Source organism: Simochromis diagramma, unplaced genomic scaffold (assembly GCF_900408965.1).
Source record: "Simochromis diagramma unplaced genomic scaffold, fSimDia1.1 OVJJ01000199.1, whole genome shotgun sequence".
Classification (NCBI taxonomy): Eukaryota; Metazoa; Chordata; class Actinopteri; order Cichliformes; family Cichlidae; genus Simochromis; species Simochromis diagramma.
The window spans coordinates 96-16,057 of record NW_024386793.1 but is presented as its reverse complement, the minus strand read 5'-3'; the positions used below and the strand labels follow the sequence as shown (position 1 = coordinate 16,057).

Genomic DNA, 15,962 nt, shown 5'->3' with positions numbered 1-15,962 from the left:
AAAACAGAAGCAGACTTACCATGTGAATCTCCTGAAAGAATGGGAAGAGCGTCCCCACCAGGCCCCTGCGAAAGCTCTGATGGCAAGAGAAGTGCCAAGAGAAGGGAAGACAGAACCCGAGCAGGGAGCCGATCCAATGTCTCCAGTGCTGACTCATCTTACCCCACAGCAGGCGGCTGAGCTACTCCAAATCCTTCGGGAGACTCCATCTCTGTGTTCAGTTAACCCCGGCAGGACCACCCTTGTCGAACATGTGATACGCCTAAAGGATGGACATCCCATCCGCCAACGGCCATACCGGATTCCACAACACTTGGTGGATAAACTGCGACAGGAGGTGGAGAAGATGCTGGAGCTTGGGGTGATAGAGCCGTCCTGCTCAGAGTGGTGTAGCCCGGTGGTCATCATCTTCAAGAAGGATGGCTCCCTACGCATCTGCATTGATTTCCGGAAGCTAAATTCTATTTCAGAGTTTGATGCCTACCCCATGCCTCGAATCGAGGACTTGCTGGAGAAGATCGGAGCGGCCAGGTACATCACCACCTTGGATCTGTGTAAAGGTTACTGGCAAGTGCCACTGGAGGAGTCTTCTCGACCGTACACCGCCTTCAGGACCCCTGCCGGCCTGTTCCAGTTCACAGTGATGCCATTTGGCCTACATGGGGCACCGGCCACCTTTCAAAGGCTGATGGACAAATTACTACAGGGGTGTGACCCCTATAGTGCCGCCTACCTGGATAATGTAGTGATCTTCAGCAACACCTGGGAGGAGCATCTGCAGCACTTGTCCGAAGTCCTGGGAAGAATCCATAAGGCAGGATTGACCCTCAACCCCTCTAAATGTGAGTGGGCACGGCAGGAAACCCGTTACCTTGGCTACCAAGTGGGCAGAGGTGAGGTGCGCCCGCAGATGGATAAAGTGGAAGCTATCCAGAACTGCCCTCGGCCTCGCACTAAAAAGGAAGTCCGGTCTTTCCTGGGGCTGGTTGGCTGAAGATTTGTGCCCCAGGAGCCCAGACTTCAGGAAGAGATTTCTGGTCCAGGTGGATGCCTCCAAAAGTGGCCTGGGAGCAGTGCTGGCCCAAGGGGACCCGGGAGATGAGCATCCGGTCCTATACCTAAGCCGCAAGCTGCTGCCACGGGAGACCAACTACTCAACGGTGGAGAAGGAGGCCTTGGCTATTAAGTGGGCACTGGAGAAACTCAGGTATTATTTACTTGGAAGAGAGTTTGAGCTGGAAACTGATCATCGAGCGCTCACCTGGATCCATTCCATGAAGGACCATAACAGCCGACTGACACGCTGGTACCTTTCACTGCAGCCTTTCAGATTCATCATCTGTCACAGACCAGGCAAGCTCAATGTAGTGGCAGATTATCTCTCCAGGTTGCCGCACAACGCCAACCTCCGGGTGGAAGGGGATGATGTGACGGAGTTACACCATCCCGAGCCGCCGACAGCTGATCTGGGCGCATACACGCACCACCACCATTAGTTTTTACAATTACCGTGGCTGCGCGGCTTTTCGGCGAACGGGCAGATAAACAAAAGGGGTGAGAGGTATATTTTGAGCAGCGCAGAGGGTGGCCAACGTATTTTCCCACTTACCTTCAGTAAAGCCGGTCGCGGAGACTCGCTATGATCGGCGATTATACGGGGGTTATGCAAGCCGATGGTATGGTGTTCCGGGGTTTAAATAGTGGGTTCGCGCGCGCTTGAAGGGTCACGTGAACTGCATTATTCTTTTGGTTTGTTTGGTGTTATTGTGAAACGCTGTAGGCTGCCTGGAAGTGGCCATAAATGTCTGTATATACATATATGTATTGTAGGACTACAGCAGGAAATAAGCTGAGGGGGAAAGACGGTTTGATAAAAGAAATAATAAAGAGATGACTATTACGCCTAGTGGGAGGGGCTATGGGGTATAAGAGAAGGCGGTCAGGGCCCACCTGTTGCCTTTTTTCCAGTGAGCTGTTACAGAGAGGGTAACATGCAGACTGTATTTTGTATATAGATGTTTGTTTGTGCTGACTTAAGTCAGTTCTATTTTCTTTGTAAATGACTTTTTGTGCACCTGGGAGGCCGGCAAAATAAATAAATTATCCACACTGAATGCTTTCCGACTACGCCTGTATTTGTTCGGAAGAAGTTTAGGAGAGGACCCCGCGACAAGCTGGTTTTAATAACAGAATTTATTTGTTTCTCAAATGAAAAAGAGCTATCGAAGCGGCCTCATACGGTGTGCGGCGCGCGGTGAGAGATGCCAAACGCAGGTACCGGGAACGTGTGGAGTCCCGCTTCCACCAGGGCGACACACGGAGTATGTGGCACGGACTACGCACCATTACGGACTACAAAGCCAGGGACACTGCGCTGATCAACGCCGACTCTGCATTCACCAACGAGCTGAATCGGTTCTACGCCCGTTTCGAGGTTAGCCAGGCGGCTAATGCTATCTACCGCCTGACTACCGAGGACAGTGACGTCATCAGCGAGAGCCCGGTGACCAGCATCGCGGAGCATGACGTCCGAGCGGCACTGAGGAGAGTGAACACAAGGAAAGCGGCGGGGCCAGACGGTATCACCGGCCGTCTGCTGCGCTGCTGTGCTGACCAGCTAGCAGGTGTGTTCACTTACATCTTCAACGAGTCCCTGGCGAAGTCTGTGGTCCCCACATGCTTCAAAAGATCCACCATCATCCCTGTGCCCAAGAACAGCAAACCCTCATCCCTGAACGATTACCGGCCAGTTGCACTGACCTCGGTAGTAATGAAGGTGTTTGAGAGGCTGCTGAAGAACATCATCTCCTCCTCCATCCCAGACACCACAGATCCGCTGCAGTTCGCCTACAGATCCAACAGATCCACAGAGGATGCCATCGCCCACGTCCTACACACCACTCTCAGCCACGTGGACAAGAAACAGGGTAACTATGTGAGAATGCTGTTTGTTGATTACAGTTCAGCGTTTAACACAATAGTGCCCTGCAGACTGTTCACAAAGCTGAGGGATCTGGGACTTAACAGCCGTCTGTGTGAGTGGGTGTTGGACTTCCTCACTGGCAGAACTCAGGTGGTGAGGGTGGGCAGGTGCTTCTCCAACAGCATCACCATCAACACAGGAGCACCTCAGGGATGTGTCCTCTCGCCACTGCTCTACTCCCTCTACACTTCAGACTGTGTGGCCACCCATGGCTCCAACACCATTGTGAAGTTTGCTGACGACACAGTGGTGTTGGGTGCCATCTCCAACAACGATGAGGCGGCCTACATGGATGAAGTGAAGAATCTGGCATCGTGGTGCCAGGACAACCACCTCCAGCTGAACGTCAGCAAGACCAAGGAGCTGGTGGTGGACTTCAGAAGGGGTCAGCACAGAGACTACAAGCCCATCATCATCAATGGAGCTCCAGTGGAGAGGGTGCAGTCCTTCAAGTATCTTGGTGTCCACATCTCCTCAGACCTGACATGGGCTGCCCACATTCAGGTCCAGACCAAAAAGGCTAGGCAGCGCCTGTATCACCTACGACAACTGAGGAAGTTCAGGGTCTCTCCAAAGATCCTCAGGATTTTCTATACAGGCGCTGTGGAGAGCATCCTCACACAGAACATGACATCGTGGTTTGGGAACAGCTGTGTGAAGGACCAAAAAGCTCTCCAGAGAGTGATCCGTACAGCAGAACGCTGCTGCAGGATTGCTCTCCCCCCGCTTCAGGACACCTACACCAGGAGATGCCGGACTAGAGCAGCGCAGATACTGAAGGACCCGTCCCATCCTGGCAACAAACTGTTCCAACTTCTGCAATCTGGTAGAAGGTTCCGCATCTTCCGGGCAAGGACAGAGAGACTCAAGAGGAGCTTCTATCCCCAAGCCATCCGTGCCCTAAACACACACACCCGCCCTCTCACATCATCTATAATTGACTGAGACAGGACTCTCTTCCAGACACTCTAAACCAAGGCACAATGTACATTTCAATTCCTTTAATTTTAAATATGTTTATATTGTCTATCCTGTAAAATAGTCAGATGTCTATTCATATTAATATACAGAATTCACCTGCTTGCTGCTACTACTGCACATTCACCCAGTGTATATACTATATGTCTGTATATATATATATATATAATGTTCTTCCTCTACACCCCCCCCAATTTTTGCACATGTCGAGGAGCGTGTCAGGCTACATTTCACTGTGTGTTATACTTGTATAACTATGCATGTGACAAATAAAGAACCTTGAACCTTGAACCTTGAGAAACACTCCTAAATCTTTAGTTCTTAACTTTTCCAGTGGGCCAAGGTCAACATTTACTGCTAATGCTAAATAGGCTGCCGTTATTAACTAATGCTAATTTGATGTGAATAAGCATTATGCTTATGTGTACAAATGGTTGGTTTTTGTACTGTTTTTATCAATAAATCTCAGCAACAAAGGACATACACCCATGTGTGTTGATTTCTCCCTAAGATGGCAAACTGAAACACTCCAAGTTGGTGACTTTTGGAGAATTATTTCCCTAGATGATTGAGAATGCATCAAGATGAAACACAAAAGGAAGTTCACAGCTTTTAGCAGCTCCCCCACCCCCTCAATCACACACCCCCACTCCCCTCCCTCCAGAATTCCCAGGTAACAACCTAATTTACATATGAATGACTAGCCAATTTAGCTTCCACTTGGCTGAAGCTAAAGCTTAGCTAAAAGCCTACCAGCCATTTGGCTGCTCTCCGGGTTTTAAAGGTAGAAAGGTAGAAGCCTGGGACTCCTAGTGTTTGTGAGTTGCTAACGCTAACACTATTTCCCTTAACTTTATAACAATGTGAACGGCTAATGCTAACACTCTTTTCCCTAGCATTACAACAGTCTGAGCTGCTAATGCTAAGTAGGCCGCCATTAGCAGCTACGTCTAATTTAAGGCAAAAACGCATTAGAACCTAATGCTCCTATCGTTTTCCTTTGCTTTATAACAATGTGAGCAGCTACCTCTAAATATCATTATCTAATAACAGCAGTCTAATTTAATGCAAGTTAGCATCATTTGCATTATAACGATGTGAGGAGTTAATGCTAAGTATGCTGCCATTAGCGGTTAATTCTAATTAGGGGTGAATAATTATTACCAGCTAATGCTAATATCGTATTCTCTTCCCTTTTAACAATGTGAGCAGCTAGTGCTAGGTAGGCTGATGCTAGCAGCTAATGCTAAAGCTAATTTAATGTGAATTAGCATCACATTAGTGAGGAGTTAATGCTAAGTAGACTGCCATTAGCAGGTAATGCTAATTTTAGGTGAATAGGAATTGGCAGGTAATGCTAATACCATATTTTCTTGCTTTATAACAATAGCTGTGTCCCAAAACGTCGGCTGCATCCTTCGGAGGACCCGGCCTTCCTGGTCTACGTGGGCCCGGTACTTCAAAGACCGAGAAGGCCAGAAGTGCGAGGCTGTGAAATGGGACGGTCTAGCCTTCAGATTTGCGTCACCGCTGTCTCGGTGGAGTTTAATAAACTCGGCCGTCTGCTCCTTGCTATCTAAAATATAACAGGACACTGGCGTAAATTCTCGACCGTCTCACACTTCTGTTTAATCAGTTTTCTGTTTAACGTTTATTCAGCTGTGTGAAAATCCCGAAGGAACCCACCCGATGGATTAATAAAGTTTTATTTAATCTAATAATCTAATAACTTTGATCTCAGCCAAACCGATTTACTCCGGAACAAATACAACACAGAAAAAAGGCAAACAATTACATTTTTAAGTTATCCGAGTGACTTATATCATGTTTAACCTGAGTAGCGAAAGAGCGGGGGTCTGAAAACAATGAAGTCGGGAGTCCGCTGCTCTCGCCGGCTGGAGTGACCATTGAACCCCCCGGCTTGCTATAGAGTTGGTGGGTAACAGACGTCTCCAAAAACATCGGCACACTTGCAAATATGCGATGTCTTGATAAACCAAGCTGGTATTTGTAATTTACACAGCTACTTTCTCGCCTGAAAATATGTTAAAAGTTTATTTTGTGGCCCAGAAAGATTAATAAGAGTAATTTTAAAACAGCTGAAATTTGGCTGGGCCGCGCTATGAATTCTGGGTTATGGTGGGCCATGAAGGACACACCCGACCCATCCTTCAAATTCGGGAAAATGAAGGACATATTTGTCGGCCGCATTTGAAGGAGTCGACGAATTGGGACAGCCTTTGTCGCTTGGCTGTGACGTAATCGGCCTTCAAATGGAGGAGGATGCAGCCGACGTTTTGGGACACAGCTAATGTGACCAGCTAATGCTAAGTAGGTTGCCGTTATTAGGTAATACTAATTTGAGGTGAATTAGCATTATCCGCTTATGCTAACAATGTTTTTTCGTACTTTTTAACAATATGAGTAGCTAATGTGAACACTATTTTTCATTCAATTTTAACTTTTCCCCTGCGATGTGAAGAGTTAATGCTAAATAGTACGCCATTAATGGCCAATTCTAATTTTAGGTGAATAACCATTAGCAGCTAATGCTAATACCATATTTTCTAATTTGACGTGAATTAGCATCATCCGTTAATGCTGATGTAACCCAGTGTTGATTTGGTTATCTGATATTGTGTGATATTCAGTATATATGTATATACTGTATCTATATTGGGTGTTCAGTTATAAAATGTTCAATAATTCCAAATACTTATTTTCCACCCTAATTTACGAATAAATTCTTTACAAATCCTACCATGTGAATTCATGGATTTTTTTTTTCACATTCTGTCTCTCACAGTTGAAGTGTACCTCTGGTGCAAATTACTGACCTCTGTCATCATTTTAAGTGGGGGAACTTGCACAATCGGTGGCTGATTAAATACTTTTTTGCCCCACTGTATATTATTCTATTCCATGTGTTATCATGTGTTTGTTATGATGTGATGTGTAGTAATGGTTATTAAGGTGCTAATCGCTAATCGGGGATAAGCTAGCAAGCTCGACAATTAGCCGCCATGCTAAGCGGACGTTGGTAGCCAAGTTCGTATGTCACTGTGGGGTTATGAACTCACGTGGCTTGTAGCTGTGCCGGAGAGCAAGCTTGGGTGAGCTAGCGTGGAATATCTCCTTCTGCAGTAGCCTTAAAAAAAAGACTATTGTTCATTCTCCTGCCAGACGCCTCACCTCTGTGCTGCCTTACTGCTGTGCTGTCTCGCTGGTGCCATTAAGGACTGGCGGCTGCCATCCATTCATCCATCCGGACCTCGATTATTTGGACCGAAGTACTCACACACACGCCCGCACTCAGTGCCATACACTCTCTTTATTTTTCTGGCCAGCTACCACCAGTGTTTGTTTTTGTTTTGTTTTTTGCATTCACAAAGACTATCCAAAGACATTTTGGTCATTGTCAAATAGACACTCTCTGATTACGGACTGAGGAGCTTGTGGTGTTACAACCCCAGGGCAGAGAAAAAAAAGACTCTTTACATAATATATTCACTTGTCTCCTGGTTAGGAGAAGTGGCTATTGATGAAAATATTTTTTTTTCTTTTCTTCTTGTCTTTGTTTCTTTGTTTACATTGTACTTAGAGTCGGTTAAGTTTACTTTGATGTATCAGTGTCAAGCTGATGTTTAAGAGGGTATGTTAAGGACAGATGTGCTATAGTCCATCAATCCTTTAAAGTGCTGGACACCGATGGTAAATTGCCATCAGACCCTAAATAAATTGTCCTCTGCTGGTATCCATATTGCTTCACTCATTCTTTGGTGAGTAGACGAATTGGTTACACTAACTCTTTTCCCTTGCATTATAACAATGTGAGAAGCTAATGCTAAGAAGGCTGCTGTTATTAGCTAATGCTAATTTGATGCGAGTTTAGCATTATCGGTTAATGCTAACACTTTTCCCTTCCCTTTTAACAATGTTTGCAGGTAGTGCAAGGTAGGCTGATGCTAGCAGCTAATGCTAATTTGATGTAAATTAGCATTATATTAGTGAGGAGTTAATACTAAGTAGACTGCCATTAGTGGCTAATGCTAATTTTAGGTCAATAGGAATTAGCAGCTAATGCTTTTCTTGGTTTATAACAATGAGACCAGCTAATACTTAATAGGTGCCGTTATTAGCTAATACTAATTTGAGGTGAATTAGCATTATTCGCCTATGCTAACAAAGTATTTTCTTACTTTTAAACAACACGAGTAGCTTATGTGAACAATTTTTTTACTCAATTTTAACTTTTCCCCTGCGATGTGAAGAGTTAATGCTGAATAGGACGCCATTAGTGGCTAATGCTAATTTTAGATGAAAAAGCATTAAAAGCTAATGCTAATACCATATTTTCTTGCTTTATATCAATATCAGTAGCTAATGCTAGGTACATAGCCATCATTAGCTAATGCTAATTTAGGTGAATTAGCATTAGCCACCAATGCTAACAATGTTTTTGCCAACTCTTTTCCCTTGCATTATAACAATATGAGCAGCTAATGCTAAGAAGGCTGCCATTATTAGGTAATTAATAGCTAATTATTATGTGTGTTAGCATTATCCGCTGCTGCTAGCAATGTTTTATCTTACCTTTTAGCAATATCAGCAGCTATAGATAACATTACTTTCATTTCAGTTAAGCCTATTTAGCATTAATTTACTTCATTTAGCATTAAGAAGTTTATGCTAAATAGGCTACCATTAGTGGCTAATTCTAATTTTAGGTGAATAAGCATTGGCAACTAATGCTAATACCACATTCTCTTGATTTCTAACAATGTGAGCAACTAATTCTAAGTAGGTTGTCGTTATTAGGTAATGCTAATTTGATACGAGTTAGCATTACCCGATAATGCTAACACTTTTCCCTTCCCTTTTAATAATGTGAGCAGCTAGTGCTAAGTAGGCTGATGTTAGCAGCTAATGCTAATTTGATGTGAATTAGCATTGTATTAGTGAGGAGATAATGTTAAGTAGATTGCCACTAGTCGCTAATGCTAATTTTAGGTAAATAGAAATTGGCAGCTAATGCTAATACCATAATTTCTTGCCTTATAACAATGTGACCAGCTAATGCTAAGCAGGTGCCATTATTAGCTAATACTAATTTGAGGTGAATTAGCATTATCCGCTTATGCTAACAATGTTTTTTGTTACTTTTTAACAATACGCCATTAGTGGCTAATTCTAATTTTAGATGAAAAAGCATTAACAGCTAATGCTAATATCGTTTTCTCTTCCCTTTTAACAATGTGAGCAGCTAGTGCTAGGTAGGCTGATGCTAGCAGCTAATGCTAAAGCTAATTTGATGTGAATTAGCATTACATTAGTGAGGCGTTAATGCTAAGTAGACTGCCATTAGCAGGTAATGCTAACTTTAGGTGAATCCGATTATTAAGTGATGACGTGACGAATCCTAATTCCGGGCCTAAAGTAGTCTGCATTTAATATGGCTTTTGTGTTGTTAACATGTTTAATGCTTTGTATTTTCTTCTATTTAATCTCAAAAGGCTCCTAAAAAAGTCAGTGATCACCGTTGACCTCCCTCTGCTTTTATGACCGCTAATCATTTATTTAAGCTCATTTTTTAAAACCTTACGATGTAGCTACAGCCCAGCCCATGCAGCAGTATATGAATGACTAACTTCGTATTGTGGATGGATTATCTCTGTTGTTCTCCTGGCTGAAGTTTGGTCCTTTTACAGCATCCTGCCATGCGATTACATTTGTTCCTGACCACTGAGAACCCTCACGTTAACTTTTATCGAGTGGAAACAAAGTAAGCTTGTTTATATTATGCTAACATAGCTGTGTTGCTAACGGTCACATAGCACATCATTATATACCAGCTAGCCAAACTTCAGTAACCCTACAAATGTCACTGCTGTTTAGTTTTCTGTCTTCATTTATGTTGGAAGTGATAAGAAAGCTGTACGTTTGAATTTGTTTCCAAAACCCCGCAGTCAGGACATGCTATATTGTATTTAGATTGAAGCTAGCGAGCTAACTTCCTGCTAACTTCTAACTCCATTAAATGTCATAAATTCCGTTTTCATGGATGCCTGGATGTTAAACTCAATTGTTACACCTGGTAGAGCAGAACGCTGATCATTTTATTAAAGATGAAAGACTAAAGACAGTGTTTTAACTCTCAGTAATGCCACAGTGATCATTTGATATATGGACCTGCAGCAGAGTTTAGGCCCAGACACAGCTAGTGACATCAGACTGAACGATCGGATAGGAATTGGCAGCTAATGCTAATACCATATTTTCTTGCTTTATAACAATGTGACCAGCTAATGCTAAGTAGGTTGCCGTTATTAGCCAATACTAATTTGAGGTGAATTAGCATTATCCGCTAATGCTAACAATGTTTTTTCTTACAATTTAATAATGTGATGTGTGTTACCGTTAATAACTATTGCTAATTTGATGTGTATTAGCATTATCAAATAATGCTAACTACTTTCCCTTGCATTTATAACAATGTGAGCAGCTAATGCTAAGAAGGCTGCTGTTATTAGCTAATGCTAATTTGATGTGAGTTAGCATTACCCGATAATGCTAACACTTTTCCCTTCCCTTTTAATAATGTGAGCAGCTAGTGCTAAGTAGGCTGATGTTAGCAGCGAATGCTAATTTGAGGTGAATTAGCATTATCCACTAATGCTAACAATGTTTTTTCTTACTTTTTAACAATACGCTATTAGTGGCTAATTCTAATTAGGGGTGAATAATTATTATCAACTAATGCTAATATCGTTTTCTCTTCCCCTTTAACAATGTGAGCAGCTAGTACTGCTCATACTGTTTGCTTTGTAAGAATGACAGCAGCTAATGATACGAAGTCTACCGTTATTAACTAATTTGATGTGAATTAGCATTATCCGATAATGGTAAGTCTTTTCCCCTGCATTACAACGACGTCACGAGTTAATGCTAAGTAGGCTGCCATTAGGGGCTAACTCTAATTAGGGGTGAATAATTATTAGCAGCTAATGCTAATACCATATTCTCTTTCCTTATAACAACTTGAGCAGCTAATGCTAATTTGATGTGAATTAGCATTATATTAGGGAGCAGTTAATGCTAAGTAGGCTGCCCTTATTAACCAATACTACGTTGACGTGAATTAGCATTATGCACTACTGCTAATACTGTTTTCCCTTACTTTTTAACAATGGTCGTGTCCAAATTCATGGGCTGCATCCTCCTGAGGCCGCATTTGTAGACCGATTACGTCAGAGCGATGCACCAAAGGTTGTCCAAATTCCCCGAATTTGAAGGATGGGTCGGGTGTGTCCTTCGTGGCCCACCATATCCCAGAATTCATAGCGTGGCCCAGCCAAACTCCAGTTTCCAACAATGGCGGCAGCTACTAAGTTTTAAAATTACTCATACTAATCCTTCTGGGTCACAAAATAAACTTTTAACATATTTTCAGGCGAGAAAGTAGCTGTGTAAACTTCAAATATCTGCTCGGTTTATCAAGATATCGCGTATTTGCAAAAGTGCTTCGACATTTTCGGAGACGTCTGTTACCCAACAGCTCGATAGCTAGCCTAGAGCTCGAGGGTCACTTATGCTGCCAAGAACGGCAGTGGACTCCCGGCACATCATTTTCAGATCACCGCGGACTTTTGCTACTCCGGTTAAACGTAATATATAAGTCACTTAGACAACCTAAAAATGTTATTGTTTGGCTTTTTTCAGTGTTTTGTTTGTTCGTGAGTAAATCAGTTTGGCTGACATTAAAGTTATTCGATTAGATTAGATAAAATAAAACTTTATTAATCCCCCGGGTGGGTTCCTCCTTGGTTTTTACGCAGCTGACTAAACGTCAAACAGAAAACTAATTAAACAGTAGTATGAGACGGTCGAGAATTTACGCCAGTGTCCTGTTATATTTTAGATAGCAAGGAGCAGACGGCCGAGTTTATTAAAATTCACCGAGACAGCGGTGACGCTAATCAGAAGGCTAGACTGTCCGATTTCCCCAACCGTTTACTTCCGGCCTACCCGACCTTCTGAGGACCCAGCCCACATAGACCGCGAAGGCCGGGTCCTCAGGAGGATGCAGCCCATGAATTTGGACATGACCAATGTGAGCGGCTAATTCTAAGTACACTGTTGTAAATAACTAATGCTAATTTAATGTGAGTTAGCATTATCCAATAACGCTAACACTGTTTTCTCTTAATTATTAAAAATGATAGTATCTAATACTAATACTCTTTTTCGTTGGGTAACAACGAAGTGAGGAGTTAATGCTAAGTAGGCTGCTTTTAGCGGCTTATTCTAATTAGGGGTGAATAATTATTAGCAGCTAATGCTAATACTGTTTTCTGTTTCCTTATAACAATATGAGCAGCTAATGCTAATTTGATGTAGATTAGTATTATAGTAGTGAGGAGTTAATGCTAAATAGGCTGCCATTAGCAGCTAAAGGTAATTTGAGGTGAATAAGCACTAGCAGCTAATGCTAATACCCTTTTTTCTTGTGTTATAATGATGTGACGTTAATGCTAAATTGGCTGCCATGAGTGACTCTTTTTCCTTGCATTATAATGATGTGAAGGGTTTATGCTAAGTAGGCTCCCATTAGCAGCTAAAGCTAATTTGAGGTGAACAAGCATTAGTAGCTAACGCTAAAACCCTTTTCTCTTGTGTAATAATGGTGTGAGGTGTTAATATTGTTCTCAAACAACAGAATGAGAATGAAATATTGATTCTAACAGGGCCCATAAACAGCATTAGCTTAGCAGCATTAGCTTATCAGAGTTTCCATCATGGTCACACAAATCCTTAGCAGAGCAAAGTGGCCTACTTAGCAATAGCTGCTCAAGTTGTAGAAAGCAAGGGAAAACAGTATTAGCATTAGCTGCTAAATGTGCACTTGAGAACAAATTATTGTGAATTCAGCTGTGACTGTAGAGTTTGTCATTATTTAAGCTTCCATTTCCAAATGTTAGCTGCTCCTGTCTGCCTCTTTGTCACACACACAGACTGAAATGATTCACAGCCTTGTTTCATCCTTCTGTCAGTGTCACTGAGACTGTGGACATACAGCATGGGAAACATACACATGGCTGACACTTTATTAGGTACACAGTGCCCACTATCTCAGGTACACCTGTGACCTAATAAAGTCTAAAGTTACAAAATGTTGTCTCTGTCCAAATATTTATGGACCTAACTGTAGGTCTACTTTTAATGAAACTCTCAACATGACTTATCAGTTATAATTAATGTTCCTGCAAACAGACTCCTTGGAGACCCCTACATAAATATCCATGTACTATCCAGTTAGACCAGTGTGTCTGTCCCTGAAAATATTCCTGCATGTGTGATTTTTCATGTCTCATCTGCAGGAAACAAACAGGAAGTGAGTGAAGGACACAGGAAATGTTTCCAGCTCTTCCTCCTCTATCAGACATTCTCTCCATACCTGAGAGTGTCCAGTCTCCAGCCTGGATCCTTCAGTCCAGTCTCCAGCTGCTTCATTCCTGAGTCACCTGGATGATTGTAGCTCAGGTCCAGCTCTCTCAGATGGGAGGGGTTGGAGCTCAGAGCTGAGGCCAGAGAAGTACAGCCTTCCTCTGTGATCAGACAGCCTGACAGACTGCAGACACACAAAACAACAATCTATCTGTCAACAATTGTTTTCTCTTTGTCACAATAACATCTATGCATTTACATCCATTCAATGTAACTTTATTTAAAAGTGACAATTCCCAATGGACAACAACAGTCATCTGAAGCTGTTTAACAGTGTAAGGTAACAGCCTCCAATATTAGAGAGAAAGCCCCAAACATCAGACAATTGTGGAGATACAGAAATTCTTTTATTGCTGCCATATAATCTGCATCATTATAACTGCATTAATAACATTCTTTACAGCATTATTCCATCTAATAATATTTCTCACAGTATTGATATTGCATTAAAGTTGTCTATTGAAGATGTCCATTTGAGGATCCTCCCATTATGTTAACTTTTATTACAAGAATGGTCAGAAGTATTTCATACACATTGCATATTTGTGCTTATGTCGAGTTGATGTTCGGTTCATTAAGGGTCTTAAGCTTCACTGGCGTGACTGTCCAGGTGATACATGCTGAGGGAAACTAGAACAGGATGATTCCATGCATGCTTACAATACATATAATCTAGGAATGTGTCAGGCCTGAGGCCTTAACTCATTTGGTGTCTCACTATATTTTCCTCTACTTGGCAACAGATGACCAGAGTCAATAATATTTTTATTGTTTCGGTTTATCAAGATATCGCATATTTGCAAAAGTGCTTTGACGTTTTCGGAGACGTCTGTTACCCACCAACTCGATAGCTAGTCAAGAGCTCGAGGGTCACTGAAGCCGCAGAGAATGGCACAACTCCCGGCACATCATTTTTAGATCACCGCGGACTTTCGCTACTCAGGTTAAAAGTAATATTAGTAACATATGACTGAATCTATATGTCACTTAAAGCTTTCTGTAAATGAAAGAATCAGTGAAAATGAGGCGCTTCAGCTGATGTTAAACAAAAACTCTGAATATAACCTGATCCAGACCAGGTTATTGGTTCAGCATCAGTAACCACGGTGATGTAGCCAGGTAGAAATAGAGCTAGACAGAGACAGACAAACATTTATGCTCACAATCACACATCTCCAGTTAACCCAGCATGCATGTTTTTGGACTGTGGGAGGAAGCAGAGAACCTGAAAACAACCCACACAGGCCACACTATCACTCTTATTTACAGAATTATAATCTAATTAGATGATAAAGTAATAAATTATTTGGCATTTTAATGAAAATACATTTTAGCAATAGTTTATAAGTCAACAATTATAGTTAAATAAAGTGACAAATCAAACAGTCAATAAAACCTACAGCTGAAATTAATGTAGACAATGTCGGGGTAAAAACCAGAGACGATAACTACCAAAATAAAACAGGAAGTGAATAACATTCAAGCTCACTTTAAGCTCAACAGTCAAACTCTGTTTTGTATTAATCTATTGTTTTGAATTTTTGTTTACATTTTATGTTTCAGTGAGGTAATGAGTCATATCACTGACCAAATATATATTTCATCTTTTCAGTCAGAAATAATCAATTGATCATATTTGTATTACTAAATGTTTCTGAAAATCAAATTCTGATATCTGAACAAACAGCTCTGTAAAAACCTTCAGAATACAGGAATCGAACTAGAAGGTTTGGTGGATGAAGCATTGCTAAAATAAAGATTTTGGACTCAGGAGCAGATGGGACATTTCATTGCAAATGAAAGACAGAAAGTGAACAAATATCACTAAAACCCCCAGACACTAATTTCTACATTAAGACTTTTTTAAAAATCAATTTCCTGTTTATGCAGTAATAGAAATCAGGTTTAACGTGATCATCAATGGAAAATTTTTAAATCCTGACCTGAGAGTTTCCATTTTACAGTGTGGACTCTTCGCTCCAGCAGACAGAAGCTTCACTCCTGAATCCTGCAGGTCAGAGTTACTCAGGTCAAGCTGTCTCAGACTAGAGGACTCGGAGCTGAGAGCTGAGGACAGAGCTTCATAGTCTCTCTCTGAGAGCTTACAGTGAGTCAGTCTGAAAAATGACAGATAAACATTAAACAAACACTGTTTTAAGTTCCAATGAGGGTGCACTAAAGAGTTATTAGATTTAGCAATTAATCCTGTTTTTTTTACGAGAGCTCAACAAAATGATGAAGCTGACATTTGTTAACTGACAATGTGTCAATCAATTCTGGTATTCTATTGCAAAATGCCCATTGTGCTCCATGTGCCAGGCAATGCATAGCACCAAAGTAGCTCTTGTATACTACTTTTAATTCGCGCTACGCCTATTATAATTGCCCATGCACATTATGGTTTTGGCCTGCCGGCTCACTCCTAAACACTTATCAGCACCAGTTGATGATCAACATGGACACTTGATTCTCGGACCCTGACTTTGTCGTACCGACG

The 15,962-nt window shown here is 41.9% G+C and overlaps 1 long non-coding RNA gene across 1 annotated transcript; it reads right to left on the bottom strand.

Moving 5' to 3' along the window:
- Positions 1-6,808: 6,808 nt before the first annotated feature.
- Positions 6,809-15,591, bottom strand: LOC120729268. Its single transcript, XR_005694875.1, has 4 exons — positions 15,409-15,591; positions 12,218-13,589; positions 8,585-8,588; positions 6,809-7,886 (listed from the first exon to the last, which is right to left on the bottom strand). It is a non-coding gene; the product is annotated as an uncharacterized LOC120729268 (long non-coding RNA).
- Between the last annotated feature and the right edge of the window lie 371 nt (positions 15,592-15,962).